The sequence below is a fragment of the Lotus japonicus genome, chromosome 1 (assembly GCF_012489685.1).
Source record: "Lotus japonicus ecotype B-129 chromosome 1, LjGifu_v1.2".
NCBI classification, from domain to species: domain Eukaryota; kingdom Viridiplantae; phylum Streptophyta; class Magnoliopsida; order Fabales; family Fabaceae; genus Lotus; species Lotus japonicus.
Window position 1 is genome coordinate 137,115,908 of NC_080041.1, and position 11,272 is coordinate 137,127,179.

Sequence of the window (11,272 nt, forward strand, 5' to 3'; positions counted from 1 at the left end):
AGATCGTGAAGCTGGGAACGAGCGGTTGTGGAATGACTACTTCTCCGAAAATCCTGTGTACACGGAAGAGCTTTTCCGACGAAGGTTTCGAATGCGAAAGCATGTGTTCCTCAGAATTGTAGGGGCCCTTGGGTCTCATGACCCGTACTTTTTAATGTCTGTCGATGCAGTTGGAAGACAAGGCCTGTCACCATTACAAAAGTGCACCGCCGCTATTCGTATGTTGGCGTACGGATCACCTGCTGACAGTGTTGACGAGTACGTTCGAATTGGTGAAAGTACTGCAATTGAGTGCTTAAAGAATTTTGTGGAAGGTGTGTGTGCAGTATTTGGTGAAACATACTTGAGGCGCCCGAACCAGGAAGACATTACCCGCTTACTTCAATGGGGCGAGTATCGTGGATTTCCAGGTATGTTGGGTTCTATTGATTGTATGCATTGGGAATGGAAGAATTGTCCAGTTGCGTGGAAAGGTCAATTCACCCGAGGTGATCATGGAAAGCCCACAATCATGCTTGAAGCAGTGGCATCACAAGACTTGTGGATTTGGCATGCATTTTTTGGCATTGCAGGTTCTAACAATGACATTAATGTGCTAAATCAATCTCCGGTTTTTAATGAGGTTTTGAGTGGAAATGCTCCCATGGTGAACTTTAGCGTGAATGGAACAATGTATAACATGGGATACTATCTAGCAGACGGTATCTATCCCCCGTGGGCTACATTTGTGAAGACCATCCCAATGCCGCAAGGAGAAAAAAGGCAAAAATTTGCGAAAAGACAAGAAGGAGCAAGAAAGGACGTTGAACGTGCATTCGGCGTTCTCCAATCTCGGTTTGCAATAGTTCGTGGTCCATCACGCTTTTGGCATCCGAATGAGATGAAGTCAATAATGTATGCTTGCATCATATTGCACAACATGATTGTTGAAGATGAGCGCAACACGTACCGAGGTAATTTTGTTTATGATCAGGTCAATAATGACATATTGGATGCTGAAGTAGTAAGTGGTCATATTCCCGCTTTTAGAAATATCTTGGAAAGAAGAGCACATCAAATTGATAGGTCAATTCATCACCAGCTTCAAGCAGACTTGGTGGAGCATATTTGGCAGCTTCCCGAAAACGAGAATAATGAAAATTAACCTTCAAGTGTTATTATGTATTTCATTTCAAATGTATTGTTGCTTATTTTTCATTGTCATGTATTTTCTTTCGTCTTTATTTCTATCATTCAATAAAATTGTTTTTGCTAGAAATAACACAATGTACTTTTTTATTTTTGTTTCAAGTTAGCATGCCGATATTTAAATTTAATTGTTTTAAATATTAAGTAAAATTAAATTTAAATTAAATTCGTATTAATTTTAATTAAATTATTTTTAAGTTGAAGTATTGATTTAGTATTAAATTTTAAATCTAAATTGAGTGAAAATAAATATTATTAATTTATGTTGTATGGTGGGACCCTTCAAATAGTAATTTAAGAAACCATGGGTTGGAGCAAAATCTGCTTCAGTTTCTTAGGAGTTTCTTAAGTCTGATGTGGTAGACAGGGCCCACAGGAATAGTGCTGAATAGTGCTGAATAGTGTGTTAAGAAACCAGATAAGAATTTTGGGGTTGGAGTTGCTCTTATAGTTTCATCACACTATGTCATTACCCATTTGGATAGTAAAAAAAAGAGTTGAGGCAACTCAGTGCAGTTCTCCGTCACTTCCTAATCAAAGCTTGAAGCTTTTACAAACGCATGTCCACAACTCTCCAATCTACCTTCCAGTTCAGATCTCAATCTGGAGTCATACTGCAATGAAGTTGAAAGTGAAGGTATGAAAAACGGTAGAAAGGGGGGGGGTTTGAATAACGTTTTCAGTATAAAGCTTCCACCTTAAAGATTTAGACAAATCTTTCGAGAACTTAAGTGCTAAAGATAAGAGATAGAAAAGCACACAAGGATTTTATCCTGGTTCACTTGATAAATCACTCAAGCTACTCCAGTCCACCCGTTAAGGTGATTTCTTCCTTCTTAGAATGAAGGCAATCCACTAATCAGGTAAGAGTTACAACTGCACTTGAAACCTACAAGTGACTAACAATTACACTGACTTAGCTCACACTAAGATTCACTCTCTTAGTCTTCTCTAGGATCCGATCAACCTTGATCTCCTAAAGGAACTAAACAAACTGTTTATCAAAGAATTGTTTACAAGAGATTTGCTTCTAAAAAGCTAATAGTAAACTCAATGAATTTCAGATGAAAGAAAGCTTAGAAGAATTTAAGTTTGTCTTGCGCGTATGTGAATGCTTCTAGCCGTTTCTTTCAGTCTTCAGCCTCTTTATATACTCCAAGGATTAGGGTTGAGCGTTGCATGAGAAATGCTACCGTTGGAGGGCAGTTCTGGAAAATCCAGCTTCTGCTGTGTCTGAGACTGTTAGGTAGGTCGTCAGGAAGGTACATTTGCTTTTGTACTTGGATAGCGACTTGAACTTTAAACCTAGGAGACTTCTGATCAGGGGATGCTTCATATTGGAACTTGTGAAGCCGGTTGATCAGAGTCAGAGGGAAAGCCCAGATCCTCTGACCATTGTTTCTTCTGATTCTGAACTCAGAGGGAAGAACATGGTCTTCAGAGTATCTTGCTTCTGGACAACAGAATTTCACTAATCAGCTTCTGGATCTTCAGAGTCTTCTACACCATCAGAATATCTGAGCCTTCAGTGTTTCTTGGTTATCAGACTTTCTGGATCTTCAGAGCTTCTAGTGACTGAGTCCACATCAGAGTTTGTATAACTTCAGAACTTCTGAAGCTTTTCCATTGTTCATACTGAACATGGTGAATGCGAAAGCGTTGCTTGGGTTGCTCTTTATACACAGTGCTTCTGATTTGTGTGAGATTGAGTTGAGGTCAGAGCCTGTAAATAGCACACTCGGAAAAACACGTTAGAGTACCACAATTGTTCATATCAAAAGGTTAACTTGTAATCATCAAAACATAGAGTTGTACTACTAGATCAAAACTTGATCTTACAATCTCCCCCTTTTTGATGATGACAAAACTAAGATTTTTGATGAACAATTCTTAAACATTAAACTAAATTCACTCAGAGTTTAGAGATATAGAATAAGACTTATCCTGATGTGAATAGTTTATCTTGCTCATTCTGAATTCAAGTCACTGCTTGATTCTGAGCTTAGCTCCCCCTGAATCTAATACTTGATGAAAACGTTAGTAAAGTCTAGATTCTGAGCTAAATGATATAAGAGTTCAGAGTGAAAAACTTATGACATAGATGAAAATCGAGTAATCAGAGCGCATAAGTAATCAGAGTCACGGACAAGGTATCAGAGTCTTGGGTATCAGAGTCAACTTAGAATCACTTCAGAAGAAGTGAAATGTATTCCTTGTATTTGCCCAGTGACACATCTATGGTCATGAAGGTGGAACTCTTAAATTCTCCAAAAGAAAAAATAAATCACAATAACACATCTTACACATCAAAAACTGGGTTTACTCCCCCTTTTTGTCATAAGCAAAAAGCTGGGGGTGTGAAAAACTTAGCTTGAAGTACAAGGTACTCCCCCTTAGAGAAGGTCTAAGTTTAAAGAAAAATGAAAACGATGCAAGAATCAGAGTTAGGCGAAATAAATAGAAGAGTTAATGCAAGAGAAGAACGTTTACCACCGGTCAAGGGAGTAAAGAGAAGGGTCAGTTACCAAGAACTTAACCTCGAGAAACTGTAGGAGCATTAACTTTCAGAGAGAAAGTGAAGCCTATATAAAGCGTTGGAGAGAAAGGTAAGCTTCACACCTCGAACAATTATCAGTAAGGAAAAAAAAATGGCATCATACATCGTAGCACTAGAAGAGCTGAGGAAGAAGGCCTTCGAGGAGGACTTGTTCCTTAACATCAGGCATCCAGAGGGTACAACGACCATCGCGGAGCTGACACGGACACTGCTGGAGGAGGACCTGCGTCCAGAGTTGAAGAGAGACCTGAGGGAATTTCTTGCCTTCGTGGAGGAGGTGCAAGAACTCAGCCGGCTTGAACTCAAGCTGCTGGAAGAAAAAAAGAGTTTGGAAGAGAAGCTCAAGACCGCAGAAGAGATTCTGGAGAGGGATGAGCTAAAGGACAGGCTCAACAACATCCAGCATGCACTGGAGCGTCTGGAGAAGGATAGGTCAGAGCAGCGCCAGGAGTGCAGAAGAATAAGGAGGGATCCGCCATTCTAGACTTTTAGGGAAAGAATGTATGATGTAAACATAAAGATATTATGAATAAAAAGATTTTGCAAACATTTGTGACACAAATATATATAGTAATGCATAGATAATCACAAACGAACAAAGTAGAATAAATAAATAAAAAGAAACAGAAGTTAACAAAAATAAAACAACGTTAAAGAAAAAGAAAAACGAGGAGATCCTAAAACTAGGGTTTATCAGTTCGCCGCAGAAGTTCCATCATCATGTGCTTCATTTCAATCAGCATGGATTCATGAATGTCAAGACGTTGTTCCATGATGTCGAGTCTGGATGAGCTTGACTGAGTAGAACCGGAAGGAACATTCTGAGCAGCTTGATGATCTGGAATAGAAGCAGAAGCAGCAGGAGTAAACACTACTGGTGCAAGTGCTTGGCATCTAAGAGCTTCAGCCTCAGCTTCAAGTCGTTTTGCCTCTAATCTGGCTTGTTCAGCTTGAGCTGCTGCTTGACGTGCAGCTTCTTCTGCTTGAGCTTTCTTTCTCTTGGCTTCTTCAATAGCTTCAAGAAGCTTATGTCTCTGTTCTTGTTCATGAAGAGCCACCCTTCGAGCAAACCTTTGCTTTGCAGCCTCAATCCTCTGACTTCCCTCTGCATGCAGGAGCTGCATCATAATTGGAACTTGAGCCACCAGCCAAGTGCCCAGAGTGTTCCACTCATCAGCCACACGTTCAGCATTCTCACTGAGGTCAGTCTGACCGTGCACATTGCGTAGCCTCAAGGAGGCTTCATGATAGAAAATATTGATGCACTCAGAGAGAGATGTGGGTCGGAGGTGAGTGTAAGGAATTATGGAGAGGTTGGTTTCAGGAGAGGCTGGGTGATTGCTGTTGTGAGCTTCAGAGACACCTTGTGGAGAACCAATGTTAGACATTTGAGCATTGGGTTCAGAGGGTCCAAGGTGAGGTTCTGAAGTTTCAACCAGAGGATGAGGTGATCTAACCGAGGATTGGTTAGACACAGATTGTTCTGGTTCAGGTTCTGGTTGAATAGGCTCTTGTTGGTCTGGGGCAGGGTGAGCTTGTTGAGACAAAGGGTCTGCCTCTTGTAAAGGATTGGCCAAGATAGGTTCATCTGGGTCAACTAGACGTTCAGGTCTAGGGCCAGGATATCTCCTAGGGCTTGGACAAGTGAGATAATACTCTTCTAAGGTAGACACCTTTTCTTTTCTGACCTCCATGAATTTTCTAATGGATTCAGAGTTATTGGAGGGAGAAGAGTCAGCAACATTGGTTGGGAAGGATACAGGGGTAAAGGCTGTGGAAGAGTCTGTATCCGTAGGTCTGGGAGCCAGTCGTTCTGATGCTCTTGGGACAGAGTGATCAGAGGTTCTGGGTCCAGGTTCTGTGTGGGTAGGCTCTGGTTGTTCATGAATGATGGGTTCAGAAGCTAATGGGTTGTACTGAATGGTGATGGGAGAGGTAGGTTCTTCTGACCTAGAGGGTTGGTTCTGGAGCAAAGTCCAGAGAGGTGCTTCAGTAGGGGAAGGTTGAAAGAACGAAGACCTTGGGGAATGTGGTGGAGAGGTGGTTTGTGCAGCTGGTTGGGATTCAGGAATAGGAGTGAGGGGATTTGAAGAGTGTTTGAGCATGGCAGATATGGGAAGTGCATCAAATAAATTCAAATCATCATCAGAAGCAATGGCAGACTTACTTGAAAGTGCTGATGATCTTGTCACTCTGGCAGGAGGTTCAGTCCTTCTGACCACTTCAGCAGCTGGTTCCACCCGAGTAGGCTTCACCACGATTCTGACCTGCTTCTTCTTCTTCTTAGGAGGACCATCCTCATTATCACCATCATCACCATCATCAGGCTTGCTGGTTTCATCTTGCTTCCTCTTGGATTGACCAGCCTTCTTCTTTTTGATCAGAGGAACATCTGATTCCTCAGAAGATTCTTCTAGGATCATCTTCCTCTGAACTTTCTTCTTGGGAGGAGAAGGAAACTCTAGAGCTGGCGGCAGTCTGCTGAAGAAGTCATCGAGATCAATTTCGAATCCTTGAGCCCTTAGGTATTCAACATAGCACCTAATGGCGTCAGGATTGTCTGCCTGAGTCCACAGAGGGTAGTCATTCAGAGGCATCCTTCTACTTCTGATCTCAGAGGATGTGTCTTCATGGGCAGGAGCAATCTTCTTCTTGATTAGGCCCATCTTCTTTAGAGAGTTTGCCGTGAAGACATCATTGACAATGGTGCTCAGATCCTCTGTGCATCCAGCATTTATCAGATCTTGAACGAGGCCACTCTCAATGAAGAGATCAAACAAAAGTCTCCCGAAGGGAATATACTTGATCGCTGACTTGATGGAGGCAGTGGTGCGAGACTTCCGGATACATTCCTTCAAGTAGGAGAACAGGAAGTAGGGAAGGCAGATATTCTTCTGGTCTTGGATGAAGAACAACATCACCTTCTGGTTGAAGTTGATGTAGTCTGGGGAACTGCCCTTTGGTCTCTGGTTTATGCAGTGGAGCAAAATTTTGTGCCAGATCCTGAGCTTGGGATGAAGGTCCATCACCTTGCAATTCGTCTTGCCCGGTTTGTAATTGGTGTACAGGGCCTGGTTGATTGTATCCTTGGTGCTGGGTTTCAGCTTCGATTCCGTGAGTTGGAAACGATACCCAAAAGCAGTGTCTGCACCCAGCAAATTCACGAAAGACTTCTCTGTGATGATGATCTTTCTTCCAAGAATGTGAGATACCACCTGAGTATCATCGCAGTCGGCGTGCTTCCAGAATTCCTTGACCAGTTTCTCATACACCGGTCCTCGAAGTCTGTTGAAGTAATTTCCCCAACCTTGAACTTGGACTTCAGGACGAAGATCATACCCATTTGTAGCCAGTTTGTCGAGGTCGAATCTCCATTCTGCCAGGACTTGAAGTTCCTCAGGAGCAAATACGCAGTGAACGGCACAGCCCCGTTCTGCAATTGGAAGAATCTGCTCTTGAGCTTGACCTTGATCTTGTGTCGGATTCTCAGGGCCCCTTTGACACGTTGCTAGACCAACTACCATGTGAGGGAACTGGGTTGCATCTGCAGTAGTTCTTCTGGTTTGACTCACCATTTTTGAAGCGGTTGAAGGTTTGAGGTAGAAGGTGAAGGTTGAAAGATGAAGAGAGATCGAGAGAGAAAACGAGGATAAGCGGTTTCGAAAAAGCAGAGAGAGCGAGAGTAAAAACCGGAAGTGAACGAGATAGTGTGTGTATAGTGGGTTTTGACAAATAACCGTTGTTGATTCAAAAAGCACTTTAAGATCAACGGTTGAAAATTAAAGATAGATAGTAACAGTAAATACACAAATCACACACAGGAGAGAAGCATATCTACACGCAATCATAACAGACTGTCACACGGGCACAAGGAACTATGCATCAGAAATACTGACACACGTGTTGCTGTCTCAGCTTCAGAGTCAGTACCAATGGGTACACACACTCTGATTGAGTTACCTTCTGGACTAGACATCTTCTGATCAAGAAGTATCATAGTTAGAGGTTCTGATCCATCTTCACTCTGGACAAAAGTCCATGTTCAGATTTTTCAGAATAAAATTAAATCTATCTTCTGCTAAGGGCTTTGTAAAGATATCTGCCCATTGATGGTCAGTATCAACAAACTTCAGAAGAAGTACGCCCTTCTGCACATAATCTCTAATAAAGTGATACTTTACCTCAATGTGCTTTGCCCTTGAATGCAAGATAGGATTCTTACTCAATGAGATTGCAGCAGTGTTATCACAATAGATTGGGATATTGCTCTCAAGGATCTGATAATCCTCCAGCTGATGTTTCATCCAGAGCATCTGAGTGCTGCATATTGCTGCTGAGATATATTCTGCCTCTGCAGTTGATAGTGCAATGGTTGATTGCCTCTTGCTTGCCCATGAGACTAGATTGCTTCCCAGAAATTGACAATTTCCAGAAGTACTTTTTCTCTCTATTCTATCTCCAGCATAATCAGCATCACAGTAACCTGAAAGCTTATACTCTGATGTTTTCTTATACATCAAGCCAAGGTTAGTGGTGCCTTTCAGATACCTTAGGATCCTCTTAACAGCAGTTAAGTGGGTTTCCCTTGGATCTGATTGGAAACGAGCAAATAAATGAACACTAAATAGTATGTCTGGCCTAGATGCAGTTAAGTATAGAAGTGAACCTATCATGCCACGATAGAGCTTCTGACATACTTTACCACTTTTATCTTCTTTCTCCAGAATGCATGTAGGATGCATTGGAGTCTTGGCCACTGTAGATTCCAGCATATTGAACTTCTTCAGAAGTTCTTTAGTGTACTTGCTCTGATGGATATATGTTCCTTCTGGTGTTTGATCAACTTGTATTCCCAGAAAGTACTTTAATTCTCCCATCATACTCATCTCAAATTCAGCCTGCATCATCTCAGAAAATTCTTTGCATAGAGATTGATTAGCAGAGCCAAATATAATATCATCAACATAAATTTGCACAATTAAGATATCATCTTTATAAGTCTTGCAAAAAAGAGTTGTATCTACTTTACCCCTTACAAACTCATTCTCCAGAAGGAATGAGCTGAGTCTCTCATACCATGCTCTGGGAGCTTGCTTCAGACCGTAGAGTGATTTCTTCAATTTGAACACATGGTCTGGTTTCTTCTCATCTTCAAAACCTGGGGGTTGATGAACATAGACTTCCTCTGAAATATAACCATTTAGAAAGGCACTCTTCACGTCCATCTGATGTAGAACTATGTTGTGATTTACTGAGAAAGAGATCAACAGTCTGATTGCCTCCAGTCTTGCTACTGGAGCAAATGTTTCAGTGTAGTCTATTCCTTCCTGCTGGCTGTAGCCTTGAGCAACTAGCCTTGCTTTGTTTCTGACTACTTCTCCTTTCTCATTCAGCTTGTTTCTGAATACCCATTTCGTTCCAATAACATGGACACTCTCAGGCTTCTTCACTAAGCTCCAAACATCGTTCTTGGAGAATTGATTCAATTCTTCTTCCATGGCCAGAATCCAATCCTTGTCCTGAAGAGCTTCATCTATGGACTTGGGTTCAATTAAGGACACCAATCCTTTCAGACTGAGCAAGGTCTCTTCAGAGGGTCTGAAGGCAGATCTGGTTCTGACTGGTTCGTCTTTGTTGCCCAGAATCAATTCCTTAGGGTGAGCTGCAGTGATTCTGCTCTTCTTCAGAGTTTGTGAGTTAGAGGGACCAGCTTCTTCCTCTGGTTCATCTTCCTCTGGCTCAACTTCCTCTGGAGCTTTGCCTTTGTCAGAAACATTAATGCTTAAATCTGCAAACTTTTCAACTAGCTTTGACTGGTCAGAGTCAAGCTTATCGTCAATTCTAACATGAATAGATTCTTCAATAGTCTTAGCATCAGTATTATAAAATCTAAAACCTTTAGATCTCTCAGAGTAACCGAGTAATAGACACTTAGAAGACTTAGCATCAAATTTATGCAATCTATCCTTAGTATTGAGAACATAACAAACACAGCCAAAAGGATGAAAATAAGAAATGTTGGGTTTTATGTTCTTCCACAATTCATAAGGAGTCTTATTCATAATTGGTCTCACAGAGATTCTGTTCTGAATGTAACATGCTGTATTTACTGCCTCTGCCCAAAAGTGCTTAGCCATGCCAGTTTCTTGGAGCATGGTTCTAGCCATCTCCTGAAGAGTTCTGTTCTTCCTCTCAACAACACCATTTTGTTGAGGAGTTCTGGGACAAGAGAAATCATGTGCAATTCCATAGGAATCAAACAGACTCTCAAATTTGTCATTCTCAAACTCTCCACCATGGTCACTTCTGACACGCACAATCCTACAAGCCTTCTCGTTTTGCACTTGAGCAATGAAGGTAGAGAACACAGTATGAGACTCATCCTTGCGGGTTAGAAACTTTACCCATGTCCAGCGGCTATAGTCATCAACGATAACCATCCCATATCTCTTGCCACCTATAGACTCAGTTTTCACTGGTCCAAAAAGGTCGATATGCAGAAGTTCTAACGGCCTTGAGGTTGAGACAACATTCTTTGCCTTGAAAGGGACTTTTGTGAATTTGCCTTTCTGACATGCTTCACAAAGAGCGTCTGAAGCGAACTTCAGATTGGGTAAGCCCCTGACAAGGTTTAGCTTGCTCAGCTGAGAAATCTTTCTCATACTGGCATGCCCTAACCGTCTATGCCATACCCACTGCTCTTTATTAACAGACAGAAGGAACTTCACATTCTGAGCCTCCAACTCAGATAATCTGATCTTATAAATGTTGTTCTTCCTTTTGCTGTTAAACAGAACAGAGCCATCGATTTGACTTACAACCCGGCAGGACTTTTGATTGAATATAACATCATAACCCTTGTCAGCTAATTGACTTATAGACAATAAGTTATGTGTTAAGCCGTCTACCAATAACACATTATCAATGCATGGACTACTATCTACACAAATAGTGCCAGTACCAACAATTTTACCCTTTTCATTTCCTCCAAAGCCAACTTCGCCTCCAGGCTTAAGTTTCAGCTCTCGGAACATACGCCTTTCTCCCGTCATGTGACGCGAGCATCCACTGTCCAGATACCATGATTGGTGTTTTAGTGGAGCTATCAAGGATATCTGCAACATAGATAATCTTGTCCTTAGGTACCCACTTTCTGGGTCCTCTCTTGTAAGTTACCCCAGAGGTTCTGATCACCTTGGGTGTCTCAACATGATATTTTAAAGGAATATTTGCATGATATTTAGTCATAGAGAAAGATCCCTTTTTTAAGAGGGTTTTTAGCAACTTTAGCAGGTACAGGATCAGGCAATATGGTACCAGAGGGAACAAAGCATTCATACAAGGATTTAGCTTTAGACACAGAGGGCTCATTTCTAATTGGTTTAGAATAGCCAATGTCATGCATTCCATTTCTGCTTACGCCATAGATCATTGAAGCCATTAAGCTTCTATCCACGCTTTTAGCTAGGAATCTTTGAAAAGACTTTTCATACTTAGATTCATTTCTACAATCAGAGGCATCACAGG